The sequence below is a fragment of the Lampetra fluviatilis genome, chromosome 78 (assembly GCF_964198595.1).
Source record: "Lampetra fluviatilis chromosome 78, kcLamFluv1.1, whole genome shotgun sequence".
Lineage (NCBI taxonomy): Eukaryota > Metazoa > Chordata > Hyperoartia > Petromyzontiformes > Petromyzontidae > Lampetra > Lampetra fluviatilis.
Genome location: NC_136352.1, coordinates 2,705,596 through 2,721,937, shown reverse-complemented (window position 1 = coordinate 2,721,937; position 16,342 = coordinate 2,705,596). Strand labels below are relative to the sequence as shown.

Sequence of the window (16,342 nt, the reverse complement as noted above, 5' to 3'; positions counted from 1 at the left end):
GGCAGCTGGAGGACTGCACAGGGGATCTGCAGCAGAGCTGCAGAGGTGTGGAGGCTACGGGAGCGAGAGCAGCTATGGAGCTGCCAAGGGGAGAGCTCTGAGCGAGGGCCGTGTGGGAAAAGTGTAAGAACCCGAATAAAGGACAACGGAGACAGACCCAGGATCGAGTCCTTTATTACACTGGTGTCAGAAGTGAAACGGCATGTCAAAACAGCTCAGAAGAAAGAATATTCCTGCGCCATCATCTGCTACATCATCCGACGAAGACGACCTTCCTCGGGCGGTCGACCTGCCTGCGATGGAGGAGATCCGTGCGGGAACAAGTGCGGGTCCGGGAGTCCAAGATGTCGCCGCGTCGGTGGACCCGTCTGCACCAGAGGACGCGGATTGGCGATGGAGGCAGATGGCGGCGCAGCTGAAGACGCTGAAAATCGTGCTCGCGCAATTGTGCGAGCTCGTCACGCCGAGGACGGCGTTGGGGAGAGCCGATGGAGGTCCGCAGGTCGCTGCCTTGCCTCCGCTGTCGGCGCCATTGGCCACGCGGCAAGAAGATGCCATCTTGGGCGTGGCAGGAGAAGAATGGCGCTCTCCGCGGCGAGAGGCCGCCATCTTGAACACGTTGCGATGCGACGCCTGGTGAGTCATCGGCTGAGGACGGTGCAACAAGGAGTCGCAGTCGTCATCTCACGACCGTCAAAGAATTCTCCATCGGGGGCGATTGGAGTGCTTTCGCCTGCAGATTTCTGGCGGCGGTACGCTCAGCAAGGTGGACGGACGCTGAGGCATTGGAGGTTTTACCGACTCTTCTCGATGACGAGTCGGTGAGATTCTTCCGCTCCATAAAGGCAGAGAAGAAGAAAACATTGAGAGGAGTTTTCGACGAGATGGCAGATGCATATGAGCCACCGGATGATGCTCATCGCCGGTTTGTTCAACGTCAGCGAGCACCCGAGGAGTCGCCGGTGGCATACAGGGGTGCGGTATTGGAGTTGGCCATGGCTGCATACCCGGAGACGGAGCCTGACCTGCTCGAACCTCTCATCTTGGGTAAGATGCTCGAGCTGTCCCGGGATTTGGGGATTCCTATGCCGGTGTGTGGCCACAAAAAGATTACGTCCCGGGCGGCCGCTAAATGTCTTGATGCCCAGTTCAACCTGCGCCGTTGGAAGCAAGTCACGGCGTGGACGGGGGGGCCCATCGTCGAGGGAGGTGCCGCGGGATGGGATCCCAAGAAGGCGGTGTACGTTCCTGACGGGGGGGGCCCGCAGGAGCTGACAGCCGCCTCTGCTCAGTGATCGGCCCGCAGTACGCTGGGGCCGCAATCTGCGCCACCGCCACGGGAGCGTCGGGACGGGGTGCCTGCGGCGGGGCGCAACATCGACTGCTTCCGCTGCGGCCGTAAAGGCCATTACACCAGGGACTGCTGGGCCCGCGTCCCGGGTCCGCCCCAGCAGGAGGCCTCGTCAGCGGACGTGCCACGGAAGGATCCTCCAGGACAGGCAAGTCGGTGCGCACCAGACACCCGGCAAGGCTTGACACCTCACTCATCACCGCTGTCGTGCGATCCGGGTGTTGTTAATAACGGGGGGAGGCCATCGACTGGGCCACGTCGCTCGGTAACGCAGTGGCGTAAATTGGCACGGCGGGTCATCGCGGCCGCTACTGGTTCGTCCACTGTACCTGGTTCTATACAAGGGGTGGACGTACGTGTGTTAGTGGATTCCGGGGCGTCCGCGACCATTATATCGGATGTCATTTTCCATCTGTTGAACATCCCACCTGAGGCCGTGTATCCGGTTTACGATTCCTGCGTCGCTGCCAACGGGGGTAGCATGGGCATTGTGGGCCAGGTGGACGCTACAATATCTATCGGGGGAGTGTCGGCCTCGGGAATTGTGTTAATTTCGAGGTCCCTCGGGGTTCCTTGCTTGTTGGGAACTGACTTCCTGGCCAAGATGCCCATTCTAATTCGAATTTAATCAAAACTGCATTGAATTACCGGGTGGGCGAAAAATTACATTTCTACCGTCGCCCTGGGGGCGACCTGCTCCGGTCGCTCAGGTGCAGGCGCTGTCCGAGGTATCTGTTGATATTCCACCTGGCTCACAGATGCTTATCCCCTTGCGATATGGGAAGCCTGTACCTGGTCGTCAGGGTGCAATTGGGATTTTGTTGTCGCCGTCCGCCACTATAACGGGCGGAGCGGCGCTCGTTGGGGCGCAAACTATTGTCCGGCCTGACCAGCAGCCGTTTCTGCAGGTGCTTAATGCAAGTACCGAAAATGTGTGTGTGCCGGCTGGTACGGTTGTGGCACATGCCACTACGGCGTTTACGGCACAAGATCATCTGGGCAGCCAGGTCGTGGTTGGTGGTGTTTCAGGTCCTGGTGCCGCTGATAATCGCTGGATCGCCGAATTGTGTGGGGAAAATTCTTCCCTTTCCGGTGAACAACGTTGTGTGCTTCGTAAATTATTATTGAGCTATTCTGATGTGTTTAGCTCCGACGATTTGGACTTGGGACGCACCTCGTTGCTTTACCATCATATTGACACAGGGGACGCTGCCCCTATTCGGTTGAACTCGCATCGGATGAGTCCGGCGGAGCGAGATCAGGTTCGAGGGGCAGTGGATGACATGTTGGCTGCGGACATAATATCTCCATCTAACAGCCCATGGGGCGCGCCTGTTGTTTTGGTTAAAAAGGATGGCAAATTGCGATTTTGTGTCGACTTTCGAAAATTGAATAAAGTGTCTGTGGCAGATGCGTACCCCCTGCCGCGTATGGACGACTCCCTCGATGCCTTGTCGGGGGCGAAGTTCTTTTCAACGCTAGATCTCTCTTCGGGATTCTGGCAGCTTCCCCTTGACGAGCCCTCGCGGGAGAAGACTGCTTTCCGTACGCCGCAGGGGTTATTCCAATTTAATTGTCTTCCGATGGGGCTGAATGCTGCCCCTGCCACATTTCAAAGGTTGATGGAGTTGGTGTTAACGGGGTTGCAGTGGGAGACATGTCTGATATATTTAGATGATATTATCGTCTTCAGCCGCACATTTGATGAGCATTTACTGCGGTTGGAGGGGGTGTTCGCCAGGATGCGTTCCGCAAATTTGAAATTTAAGCCAAAGAAATGTCACCTACTGCAACGGTCCGTGCGCTATTTGGGGCACATCGTAAGTGCGGACGGGGTGGCCACGGATCCGGACAAGACAGCATGCGTCCGTGACTGGCCAACCCCGGCCACGGTGGGGGATGTACGTCGCTTTTTGGGGTTTGCCTCATACTATCGGAGGTTTGTTCCGGATTTCGCGACGATCGCGAGGCCCTTGCACCTCCTTACGGGTAAAGGAAGGAAATTTGCTTGGGGACCGCCGGAAGAAGCGGCGTTTCAGGGCCTGCGCGATCGACTGGCTACGGCACCGACGTTAGATTATCCTGATTTCGATCACCCCTTCATTCTGGATACGGATGCGAGTGACACGGGCATTGGGGCCGTGTTGTCTCAATCAAAAGGTGGTGTGGATCGCGTGGTGGCGTATGGTAGCCGGGTTTTGTCTCCCGCAGAAACTCGCTACTGCGTCACACGCAGGGAACTTTTGGCTATTGTTTTCTTTCTCCGCCAATTTCGACCGTATCTCTACAGTCGTTCGTTTATTGTTCGCATGGATCATGCGGCCTTGCAGTATGCTCTTAAGATGGACCAACCATCCGGCCAGTTGGTGCGGTGGTTGGACACGCTGCAAGAATTTTCCTTCCAAATTCACCATCGGAAGGGGGTGCGTCACGCGAATGCGGACACGCTTTCTAGGTTGCCGCAGCGATCCCCTTGCGCGTGCGCGTCGGGGACGCATAGATGTGCGCCGATTCAGCAACCCCCTCAGCCTGTTGCGTTGGCGGTCGACGTGCCTGAAGCTCCAAAGGAGCCGGGACCGGCTGATGGGATTCTGAATCTTCCAAGGGCTGTGTGGATTCGGGAACAAATGTTGGATGGTTCATTGGTCTCGTTACGGAATTGGACTGCGAAGAAGAGTGGGGGACTGGGTACGGGGGGTATGCCGGAAACCGCTCTCCGCGATGGTCTGCTGATGTGGAGGGAAGGGTTACAGGAACGCTGGCGTCTGGTTGTACCGGCATCCTTGCGGTACGAGTTGATTAGGACTCTGCATGGGGACACGCTTTTACATCTGGGGGTGCAGAAGACCCTATTGACGCTGCAGCGAGACTATTTTTGGCACGGCATGACAACGGATGTGGTCGGTCACGTTCGCGCGTGTCCCGATTGTGCCCGCCGAAAACCACCTAAACAACCATATATGCCGCCCATACAGTCTATTCAGGTGTCTAGAGTTAACGAATTGGTGGCGTTGGACATTTTGGGACCCTTCCCGCCATCCGCTAAGGGAAATAAATACTTGCTAGTTGGGGTGGAGTACCTCTCCCGCTGGCCGATGGCCTGGCCTTTGCCTGACCAGTCAGCGGCGTCTATCACAGATGCCTTTCTATTCGGGTACGTTATGGACAAGGGGGCGCCGGAGAGGCTCCTCACAGACCAAGGCCGTAATTTTTCTTCTAAATTGTTGGGGGAGGTGTGCGCGGCTCTTGGAACTAAAAAGATACGGACATCTCCCTACCATCCGCAAACGGATGGTATGGTCGAACGGCTGAATCGGACATTGTCCGCAATGTTGTGTCACACCGCGAGTGAAAAACAATCGGATTGGGATTTGCATATCCCTGGGGTACTTTCGGCATACCGAATGACGCCGCATGCGGCTACAGGATATTCGCCGTTTTTCCTTATGTACGGTCGCGAGAACGTGCCGCCAATGGATGTGCAGTTGGGAACTGGAGTGAGGGGACCTGCTAAGCCTCTTCCTGATTACATTCGGGATACCGTTCGCCGGGTTACTGAGGCATGGGAGGGGGCCCGCATGGCTACTGCCAAAGCCCAGGCCCGGAACGAGCGGTGTGCTCGACGCTCGAAGGGGGAGTGCCCCTGGAAGGTGGGGGACATGGCCTGGCTCCATTGCCCGCAGGTGCGGCCAGGTACCTCTCCTAAATTACACAAACCATGGCAAGGGCCGGTCCGCCTCATCGAGGTTCCCAACCCACAGTCTGCGCGTGTTCGGTTTGGATCTCGGCGTTGGTTCGTTCACACGTCGCGCTTGAAACCATATGTGGCCCCTCGAGATGATGCGTCATCTCCCGATGTTGCCTTGCCGGGGTCTGTGGCTGCCGACTCATCCTTGCCTGTGCCTGTTGACCTTGCAAGAGCGCCTGTCGTGCCTTTTACAGACAAGCCGGCCGTGACATTGCTGGAGACAGGAGACTCTGCTCGGGGTGTGCCTACCACGGCTGCGGGGACTCCGAGCACCGCCGCCCTTCCGACCCCGTCGCAGACACGATCGCGACGCACCCCCGACGCTGGGCCTTCAGGGACACGGGACCGGGACGTTGATGGGCCTCCAATAGCGACAGGAGGACTTCATCTTGTCGCTCCTAAAACCCCGTCACGTTCCCGGTCTGCAGGAGGGCCGCCGCCCGTCCGGGACGGACCGGCGACCCGAACGCGCTCAAAGTCCCTTACATTTCGTTAAATTTTACTGTTGTGTTTTGTTGTTGTTATATTTATTGTATGCTTCGTTGTCCTTGAATGTGTGATGGTTGTGTTCGCTCGCATTACTTGACTCGTTATTGTTCAGCCGAGGTCGGCTGGATTTTCTCTACGGGGAGGGTGGTGTAATGCGGGCGTAAACGGCTTCGCGGATATGACGTCATGGGGGGGAGGAGTTAGGTCACGTGTGAGAGAGGGGTGAAGTCTTAAGGGAGAGATACCGGAAGAGACGGGAGAGTGTGGGAGACAGTTAGAGTGAGGCCACGCAGGGCGGAGGTCGAGGAGTGGCGAGATCGCCACACACACGGGGAAGTAAGACGTGGCACCGTCGGCCAGTGGTGACCAAGCGCGGAGGAACGACGGGCAGCGGCGGAGCTGCAGTGAGGGCAGCGGTGGAGCTGCAGTGAAGGCAGCCGGAGGACTGCACAGGGGATCTGCAGCGGAGCTGCAGAGGTGTGGAGGCTACGGGAGCGAGAGCAGCTATGGAGCTGCCAGGGGGAGAGCTCTGAGCGAGGGCCGTGTGGGAAAAGTGTAAGAACCCGAATAAAGGACAACGGAGACAGACCCAGGATCGAGTCCTTTGTTACACAAGGACAAGCGGGACGAGGGGGTCCAGGGTCCTAAGCTGGCTGGTCTTGGGTCTTGAGCTGCAACTGGCCCCGATCGGCCAGGGAGCTGCCCTTTTATGCATCGTCCCCAACGAGGGGAGGGGTTGTGTGTGCCCCCAGATATCCCACAGAGCACGCACAGCACCCCCGTTGGTGGCGCCAAGGGGCTTAACTGTTTGAGGTGCCTGGGATCCGAGAGCCTGGTGCCGAGGGCTTATCTGCCTAGGATCCCAGAGCCCCCAGCAGCCCCTCCCCTCTTATGGCACTACACATGTGTTCAGTACAAGCCACCTGTGGACTGGTTTTGGTGTACAATGTCTCAACAGTCCGGCTTGCTTCAACTGATGTTCATCGGCAAGGTCCATTTCAAGTCTCAGTTCGACAAAATGTATACGTAATACAAAATGATAATTAGTGTTCTTGTGGAGAATGTATCTCCTATACGTAACTTGTAAGTGGCATACCTTAACTGATGAATGATCCGACTATGCTCCCGATTTCAAAGACAATGAGTTGCCCCAGTCAGATGCGTCCTGATTCACAAAAATACCCTTTGACTCGTATCACAAAAATAACAGCTCTCACGTGAGTTTTTGTACAGGTTACCACCAAAACAGATACTTTGTCCTGACATCACATATTCCATGTTTGACATTAATATACAAAATGTTGTATATACGTACAAAATCAGACAGGTAAAATAATCAAAATGCACATTGGCAACATTTTATTACTATACTGAAATGTACTGCGTCACGTTGCAACGGATTTACAAGTTTATCTCTGACGAGATTAGGCCTATATGTGCAGCACTCTCATAGAGGGAAGCCAAGTAGTAGTACATTCTCTATTTGTTGCAGAGGTTCAAGGTTCAAATCCGACTGGCATATCAATCATCGCCCCCGACTTACAAACTCATATCCACATGCAGGCCAGTGAACGGTCACCTTGTGGCACACAGGGGCAGATGCCCATTATGGGCACCCATCGAGTGTCTAAGATGAGATATGATACAAAACACTTGAGTCACTCCTGGTTAGAGATCGCCCCAACCCACAGGTTCACAAATACTGGCCACTCTTACACTGCAGTTTGAACCTAGAAATTGAGTGTTCAACTTCACATTATATTCATTAGAAAGGCCTGTGACAAAGGTGCATCCATTGGAGCTTAATTGTCTGAAGCTTGCACATCTACCTGGTCTCCATTTGACTTTGGATTGTCTAAGAAGTCCACCCACACCTCCACATCCACAAACTCCTGGGAATTGCCTCGCTCTGCCTCACAGTCAGAATTTAGTTCCTGCTTCACATTGCCTCCATCTATGTGAAGGTCCGATTTTGGAGTTGAATCATCTTCAAATTTAACCTTCACTTCTACGCTCTTCACTGTTACTTCTTCACATTTCACCTTCGCCTCTTCATATTTCACCTTGATATCTTTCAAAGTGTCCAGGCTGGGGTTGTCTTCTGGTTCTTGTTTCATGAACAATGGGGTCATTGCAGCACTTTGACTTTCACAAGCTGATTTCAGATTACACTTCTTGTGGATTTTCTGATGCGTGTGTGTTCACTGATGTTTTTTAAGAATTGATGACTTTGCAAACGCCTTCTCACACACAGTGCACTTGAAAGGTTTCTCTCCTGTGTGTGTTCTCTGATGTGATTTAAGAATTGATGACTTTGCAAACGCCTTCCCACACACACTGTACTTAAAAGGTTTCTCTCCTGTGTGTGTTCTTTGGTGGGTCTGAAGATATTACGACCATGAAAATGCCTTCTCACACACAGTGCACTTGAAGGGTTTCTCTCCTGTGTGTGCTCTCTGGTGTCTTTGAAGATGTGATGACTGTGCAAACGCCTTCTCACACACAGTGCACTTGAAAGGTTTCTTTCCTGTGTGTGTTGTCTGGTGGATCTTAAGATTTGATGACATTGCAAACGCCTTCCCACACAGAGTGCACTTAAAAGGTTTCTCTCCTGTGTGTTCTCTGGTGTGATTTAAGAATGGATGACCGTGCAAACACCTTTTTACACACACTGCACTTAAAAGGTTTCTCTCCTGTGTGTGTTCTCTGGTGGGTCTTAAGATTTGATGACTTTGCAAACGCCTTCCCACACAGAGTGCACTTAAAAGGTTTATCTCCTGTGTGTGTTCTGTGGTGTTGTTTAAGAGTAGATGAATCTGAAAATGCCTTCCCACACAGACAGCACTCTAAGGGTTTCTCTCCTGTGTGTTCTCTGGTGCTGTGTCAAGTTTCCAGTACGATCCGTGCTGTTTGCATGCTGGTCGCATTGTTTCCTTCTTGTACTGAACTGCGCTGAGTGCCTTTGCTCCATCAGGCCAATTCTGCAGAGAGAGCGTCAGCTGCAAACAGAAAAGCATGTCCACACCATCTATGTGAGTATTGAGGCACAGAGGAATGCATATATACACAGTCACATGACTTACACATCTATACATATTCATATTTTCATGATATAGTGAAAGAGATTCCCCAATTCATCACACGGGCTGTTAAGGCACACAATGCGAGGGCAAATGGTCATAAATATGCCTGGACACCCTAGTGTCTTCAAAATTAATGTTTACCAAAAACTCCAAGCACACAATTTTGGTTGTCTAGCTACGACAGGAATATTTATTTAAGAAAAAATAGCTAACATAGCAAAGGCTGTTGAAAAGAATACTATTTGCATTATGTAGAAATGTATAAATTAATGTTCATTTGCAACTTAGAGGTGTGAAGCCAGGCTCAGATGAGCTTGAATGCGAGGATGAACAGATCTAACTTAAGCTGCATATGTGCAGTGTTAATTTCCTGACTGTTTCCATTCTTATAAAAAAAATTTCTGTACCTGTTGAATTCCATGATGAAATGGGGCCTTGCATATGTTCTAGAAAAAGATCACCTCCCTGGGAAAATCTTGACTTAAAACTTTCGTGACAGCAGGAATTCATATTCTTTGGTTATTTCGGTAAAGTCACGTAGATAGAAAATAATAATACAAATAAAGTGAATAGAAGAAAAAAACGACTAATGTAGACTGTAGCCTGGTTCTTAACCTCGGTGAGCGTACTGGCAGTCTATAATGACGACTGTAGCCTGGTTCTTAACCTCGGCGAGTGTATTGGCAGTCTATAATGTAGACTATTGCCTGTTTTTTTGACGAGACCTTTGCAATGGACTAGACCTTGGCGATGAATACTCACAGCTTTGTGTAATAACAGCCATAGAGGGTTCACGTGGGGATTGGCTTGCCGGTCCCGCTTTGTAGCCAATAAGGGGTGAGCCAGGGAGCATGGCCTCGGCGTGATCACGGCATGTTAGCAGGGGTGATTGGCCTGGACAATCGGGGCCTCAGCTAATGGGAAGCCGGATCAGAGGCGTGGTCCCGGGATTGACAGGGAACCATCGGGAACGGTCAACGCTGTCTACGGAGGATTGGCTGGGGGGTACCACGTGACGAAGGGATTAAGAGAGAGAGGGAGAGAGAAGTTGGGAGCAGACTTGGGAACGAGAAGAGCAGGAGTCACGCGCGTACGGGGCTCTGGGTGCCACGTGCGCGGTGGGGACTTGGCGGGAAGTCTGCCCGCTTTCTGTTGTCTGTCAGCAACGGGGAGTGTGTGAAGTGTAACTGTGGAAGTTGAAAATAAAAAGGACTGATTCCGGAAGCCGTCTCAAGAAGGTTTATTGCATTGGTGTCAGAAGTTCTTCTGCGACCATTTGGACGATCGTCAAGATGACCAAGCACCTCAGAAAAAAGAACCTGCCCGAGCCTCCATCGGAGAAAGAGGCCGAGATGGACGAAGATGAGCTGTTGGGGGCTACAGCCCCTATGCCGCCTGCTGATACTGCTCTCCTCGACGCCTCTCAGCGTCGACTGGGAGAAGATGCGACCACCGCAGGAACGAAAGACGGATGGCGGCTGATGGCGGAGCAGATCGAGTCGTTACGCGCCATTCTGCTGAGTCTGGTGACCGCGGTAGCGTCCTCACCAGCCGTGGGTCGCCAGATTGCGGATCAGCTGGGCGCCGCGGGAAGGGGTCCTACAAAAAAATCGGAGTCCGCCATTGCTCCTGCCACGCGGGAAGAAGCCAACGTTTTGGGCGGGGCGGCTGCGCTGGAGCCGTCGACCGCCATTTTGGGCGCGCCTGCCGCCACGCGGCCGCCGGACGCCATTTTGCCTGCGACGGGTGGAGCGCGGGAACCGCAGTCGGAGACGCCCGCGGCACGCGCTTGCCACCGCAGACATCGCCTTCCACAGATGAAAGAATTTCTCGCCGGGGGCGATTGGAGTGCTTTTACGTGGCGCTTCGAGTCAGCCTTTAGATCCGTGCATTGGATGGAGGAGGAGGCGCTGGGAGCGCTACCTACACTGCTTGATGATGTTTCTCTGGGGGTCTTCCGCTCCATCCCGGCGTCCAAGAAGAAGACACTGCGAGATGCATTCGCAGAGATGGCGGAATTTTACGACCCACCGACGTCAGCCACCAGAAAATTTATGTCGCATCGCTGAGGATCGGAGGAGTCGCCTTTGGCTAATCGGGGGGCGTTGATGGTGCTGGCCATGGCTGCCTATCCCGACGCGACGGCCGATCATTTGGATCCTCTCATCCTTTCCCGTATGCTGGATGCTGGAGTTGTCTCAGGAGCTCAACATTTCTCTACCAGTGTGCGGCCACGAACCGCTTACATCGTGATGGGTGGCGCGCTGCCTGGACGCTAAGTTTAACATCAAGCGCTGGGACCAGATGGCGGCGTGGACGGGGAAACCCGAAATAGACGGGCCGCCCTTGGAGTGGTCTCCACGACGGGTCGTGCACTGCTCCGACGACTCTGGCGACGACGACGTGCTGGCTGCTGCTGTTCCGCATGGGATTCCGGGACGGCGGCTGCGCGACCAGCGTGGTGACTACACAGGCCGTCCACGTGCGGGTCCGGGTCATCCGACCACCGGCCGACGACGGCCGCGTGTTTCAAGTGCGGCAGACGAGGCCATTTCGCCCGCGACTGCCGCTGCCGACCTCTGCTGTCGCCTCTTCCGCCAAGGGGACCTCCATCTCCTCCACCTGCTGCGAAACTGCAACAACCTCGGGCGAGTCGGCACAAATCGGACACCCGGCAGGTCGTGTCACATCATTCATCCACTCGCACTCATTCTTACACTCCTAAGGATAATTTTACTTCTCCTGCACCATTTACACGCTCTGCTACACAGTGGAAGAAATTGGCTCGCAGGGTTGTGGCTGCGGCGTCAGGCTCGTCGACGGTACGGGGTACCATCGACGGCGTTGACATCCGTATTTTGGTGGACACTGGCGCATCTGCCACCATCATTTCAGATGTTATTTTTCATTTGTTGTCCATTCCTACGTCGCGGATACGCAGGGTTAATGATGCGTGTGTAGCTGCAAATGGGGGTAGCATGGGTATCTGTGGTCAGGTAGATGTGAGCATCGCTATCGGAAATATTACCGCCGCAGGACCTGTGTTGATCTCTCGCTCGCTAGCTGTCCCATGCTTGCTTGGTACTGATTTCCTGCGCCGGATGCCGCTGAAAATACGGGTCGACCAGGATTGTTTGGAAATGCCGGGGGGTCGTAGAATGTCGTTCCTGCCTTCCCTGCTGGCCAGTGCGCCTACAGGTAACGCAGTTACTGCCGTAGTTGCTGCTACGGTGGAGGTTCCGTCGGGAGCGCAAATGCTCATTCCGCTGCGTTATCGAAAACCCCTTCAAATTGAAAGGGATGCGAAGGGCGTGCTATTATCCCCATCAAATTCGGTAGCTAAATCTTTTTCCTTGGCGGCGGCACAAACGATCGTGCGACCAGGTCAGGCACCTTTCATACAGGTGTTGAATGGGGGACCTGACCGCGTTGTTGTTCCGGAGGGATCGGTGCTGGCTCACGCCACTACCGATTTCGCCTCTTGTGACGAAACGCCGCGCGCCCGGATGCCCGCTGGTGGGCCTCCACACGATTGTTCGCAAGAACGCTGGATCGCAGATTTATGCGGGGAAAATTCTTCTTTGTCGAATGAGCAAAGGAATGCTCTGCGTTCATTATTGCTACTCTACGTGGATGTTTTCAGCAGAAATGATTTGGACGCACCATATTGACACCGGTGCGACACCTCCCATCTGTATGCACCCTCATCGCATGAGCCCAGCGGAAAGGGAACACGTGCGCGGAGCAGTAGATGAATTGCTGGCGGCGGATATTATTTCGCCGTCCAACAGCCCTTGGGGCGCGCCCGTCGTTCTGGTTAAGAAAAAAGATGGTGGTACAAGATTTTGTGTTGATTTCCGCCGGTTGAACAAAATTTCGGTGGCGGACGCGTACCCTTTACCGAGGATGGATGACTCATTGGATGCTTTATCGGGTTCTAAATTCTTTTCCACCCTTGATCTGTCATCGGGCTTTTGGCAGCTTCCCCTCGATGATGAGTCAAAAGCCAAAACGGCATTCCGCACGCCGCAAGGTCTCTTTGAATTCAATCGGTTGCCTATGGGCTTGAATGCGGCTCCGGCGACGTTTCAACGGCTCATGGAATTGGTGTTGGCTGGACTACAGTGGGAAACGTGCCTCATATATTTAGACGATATCATTGTTTTCAGCCGCACGTTCGAGGAACACCTCCAACGCCTGGAGACGGTTTTCCAAAGAATGCGGGCGGCTGACCTCAAGTTTAAGCCTAGAAAATGTCACCTTTTGCAACACTCCGTCCGTTACTTGGGTCATATTGTCAGCTCGGACGGCGTGTCCACTGACCCTCTGAAAACCAAATGTGTTCGAGAGTGGCCCACACCCACTTCCGTGGGTGATGTTCGGCGGTTTATTGGATTCGCTTCCTATTATCGCCGCTTCGTTAAGAACTTTGCGACGTTGGCGAAACCATTACACGTTCTAACGGGCAAAAATCAAAGGTTTAAATGGGGAGCGGAGGAAGAAAGTTCTTTTAGATCACTTCGGGAACACCTCGCCACGGCGCCTACGCTAGATTACCCAGACTTCTCACAGCCGTTCATCCTTGATACGGATGCTAGTGATATCGGCATTGGGGCCGTTTTGTCGCAACGTAAGGACGGGGTTGAGCGAGTGGTGGCGTACGGCAGCAGGGTTCTGTCCCCTGCGGAAACGCGATATTGCGTGACAAGGCGGGAACTTTTGGCGATTGTGCATTTTGTTCGATTGTACCGGCCGTACCTGTATGGAAGGAAATTCCTCGTTCGCACTGATCATGCGGCTTTGCAATACTCCTTGAAATTGGACCAGCCGTCAGGCAAATTGGCTCGGTGGTTGGAATCGTTACAGGAATTTTCCTTCCATATTACATATCGTAAGGGGGCCCCCGTCACGCGAACGCTGACGCGCTCTCAAGGCTGCCACCCGTTCCTCCGTGCACTTGCCTGACGGGCACGCACCGCTGCATGGCACCGCCCACCTCGCCCTGTTCGGTTATGGGGGCGATAGCGAATGAGGACGACCAGAAGGTGTCGGTGGACACCGATGATACCTTACGGCTGCCGCACGCGGTCTGGTTACGTGAGCAGGAGGCTGATACCTCGCTGTCTCCGCTACGGAAATTGATAGGGAAACAAAAAGCTCAATTGGCGGGATGGAAGTGGCAGATGTTCCGAGGCAAGTCGGGACTGTTAATGTGCACCGACGGGTTTTCTGACCGACCACGCTTGGTCGTGCCTACTTCGCTTCGCTACGACCTGCTTCGCGCTCTGCACGCTGATAAGTTGATGCACCTCGGCGTCCAGAAGACTTTGGCCGCGATGCAAAAGGATTTTTTCTGGGCCGGCATGACGGCAGACGTCAATGACTTTGTCCGCTCATGCCATGATTGTGCGAAGAGGAAACCGCCTCGGAACCACTATGTACCGCCATTACGTTCCATTGAGGTGTCCCGCATCAACGAATTAGTTGCTCTGGACATTCTGGGCCCGTTTCCCCCGTCGGCTAGGGGCAATAAATACCTTCTGGTCGGGGTGGAATATTTTTCTCGATGGCCGATGGCCTGGCCTCTACCCGACCAAACGGCTGCGTCCATCACCGACGCTTTCTTGAACGGGTATGCCATGGATAAGGGGGCACCTGAGAGGCTGCTCACAGATCAAGGGCGGAACTTCTCCTCTAAATTGCTTAAGGAGGTTTGTGATGCGCTGGGCACAAAGAAAATTCGCACTTCCCCATACCATCCGCAAACGGATGGTATGGTGGAACGATTCAACCGTACCCTCTCGGCTATGCTTTGTCACACGGTCAGTGAAAACCAAACCGATTGGGACTTACACATACCAGGCGTCTTAGCGGCATACCGCATGGTTCCACACGCGTCCACGGGATACTCACCATTTTTTTTTATGTATGGCCGTGAGAATGTTCCACCCATCGATGTGCAACTGGTTAAGCCGAGTAAACAACCGTCCCGCTCCTTGCCTGATCACGTGCGGGACTCGCTTGAACAAGTTACGGAGGCGCGAGAGGCTGCCAGGTGTGCGACGGCCCGTGCCCAGGCAAGGAACGAACGGTATGCGCGTCAATCGCGTACTCGCATGCCTTGGTCAGTGGGAGACCTGGCATGGCTCCACTGCCCCCAGGTGCCGGTGGGCACATCCCCTAAACTGCACAGGCCGTGGCGGGGGCCCGTAACGCTGGTGGATGTTCGGAACTCACAGAGTATCCGCGTTCCGTACGGAAAACGTCGGTGGTATGTTCATTCCTCGCGACTTAAACCCTATGTTGATACGCGTGTCGGTCCCTCATTCCCACTAGCTGACTTGCCGGGTTCTGCCAGACCGATTACGCCGATTGCCACGCCCGTTGATCCCAAGGGGGACTGTGTTGTGCCTCCTACAAATGAACAGGTTCTGAGGGCTGAGGAAGCCCCCGCTGCCCCCCTCCAACGGGGACTGCCCTGGATATGACCGAGAACCAACAACCTTCTTCTTCTTCAAGCCTACCACCTCCTGTCGATCTGAAGGCAAAGCGACCATGCGCTGGAAGCGGAGAGGGTCCCGCGTCGCGTACGCGATCGAAATCTCTCCCGTTTCGTTAACGTTTGATCGTCTAGCTCGGGTGTCGGCAACCCACGGCTCCGGAGCCGCATGCGGCTCTTTTGAACCTTGACTGCGGCTCCGGGGCGGATGCTAGCGAGGGGAGGAGGCGCACTGTGACACCTGCTCTGGCGTTGCCGCTGCTGACAGGTCGCCGCTCCGCTCCACACTGCCCGCCCGGTGACAGGCAATAACGTTGCCGTTGCTAGGTAACGCAACATGGCTGCCTCCATCAGCTCCGCTCCTCAGCTCCGCCTCGCCGCTAGTACAGTGCCTGGTGACGTCAGGCCGCCTGCGTGCGAGGGGGAGGAGTGACGGAGCCGGAGCCAGCCTGAGCCAGCACTGCGCGGGAGTGAAGAACACACACACAAAAAAAAGGTAACTTGTTAATTTAACGTTTATTTCTATGAGGAGGAGTAATTCTGAGGGGGTCAAACCAAAAAATAAAAAAGTGACAAAAAAGTTATTTTTATAATGACGAGGATGACATTGGGCCCTCATTATTAATTATTATTTACATCAGGCACTGATTATGATTTATGGTACACTGGGGCGCTGATTAATTTTCTATGGCATTTTGGGGCATTGGTCATTTGGGGGCATTGGTCATTTTCTCTGGCACTTTGGGGCAGTAATTACTTTTTTATGGCACATTGGGGGCATTGTTATTGGCTGTGTAATGTGCTGTTCAATTGCATTCTTTTTTTTTTGGTTGGAGTAGGTTGCAGGGAAAGAAAGGGGAGGGGGGTGGCTGGTGCTTGAGGGGGGTGGGCATAGCAAATTTTGCTATGGGGCCCTGTGATTTCTAATTACGTCGCTGTTTTCGACCCCCCCGGTAGGCCAGCCATGGATAAAGGCAAGAAGAGAAAAATTTCTGAAGAAAACAGAGTGTTTAATGATACATGGACAGAATCATTTGCATTCTCTACTGACGAGACTGGTTTACCAGTATGCTTAATATGTGGTGAGAAATTTGCAAACAACAAAAGTCGAATATTGCAAGACATTTCCAGAATAAACACACAGCCTTTGCTGAAAAATATCCAGATGGAGA

At 53.7% G+C, this 16,342-nt stretch overlaps 1 pseudogene; it reads right to left on the bottom strand.

Annotated features, from left to right (window-relative positions):
* Positions 1-6,407: 6,407 nt before the first annotated feature.
* Positions 6,408-8,471, bottom strand: LOC144953591 (uncharacterized; annotated as a pseudogene).
* Between the last annotated feature and the right edge of the window lie 7,871 nt (positions 8,472-16,342).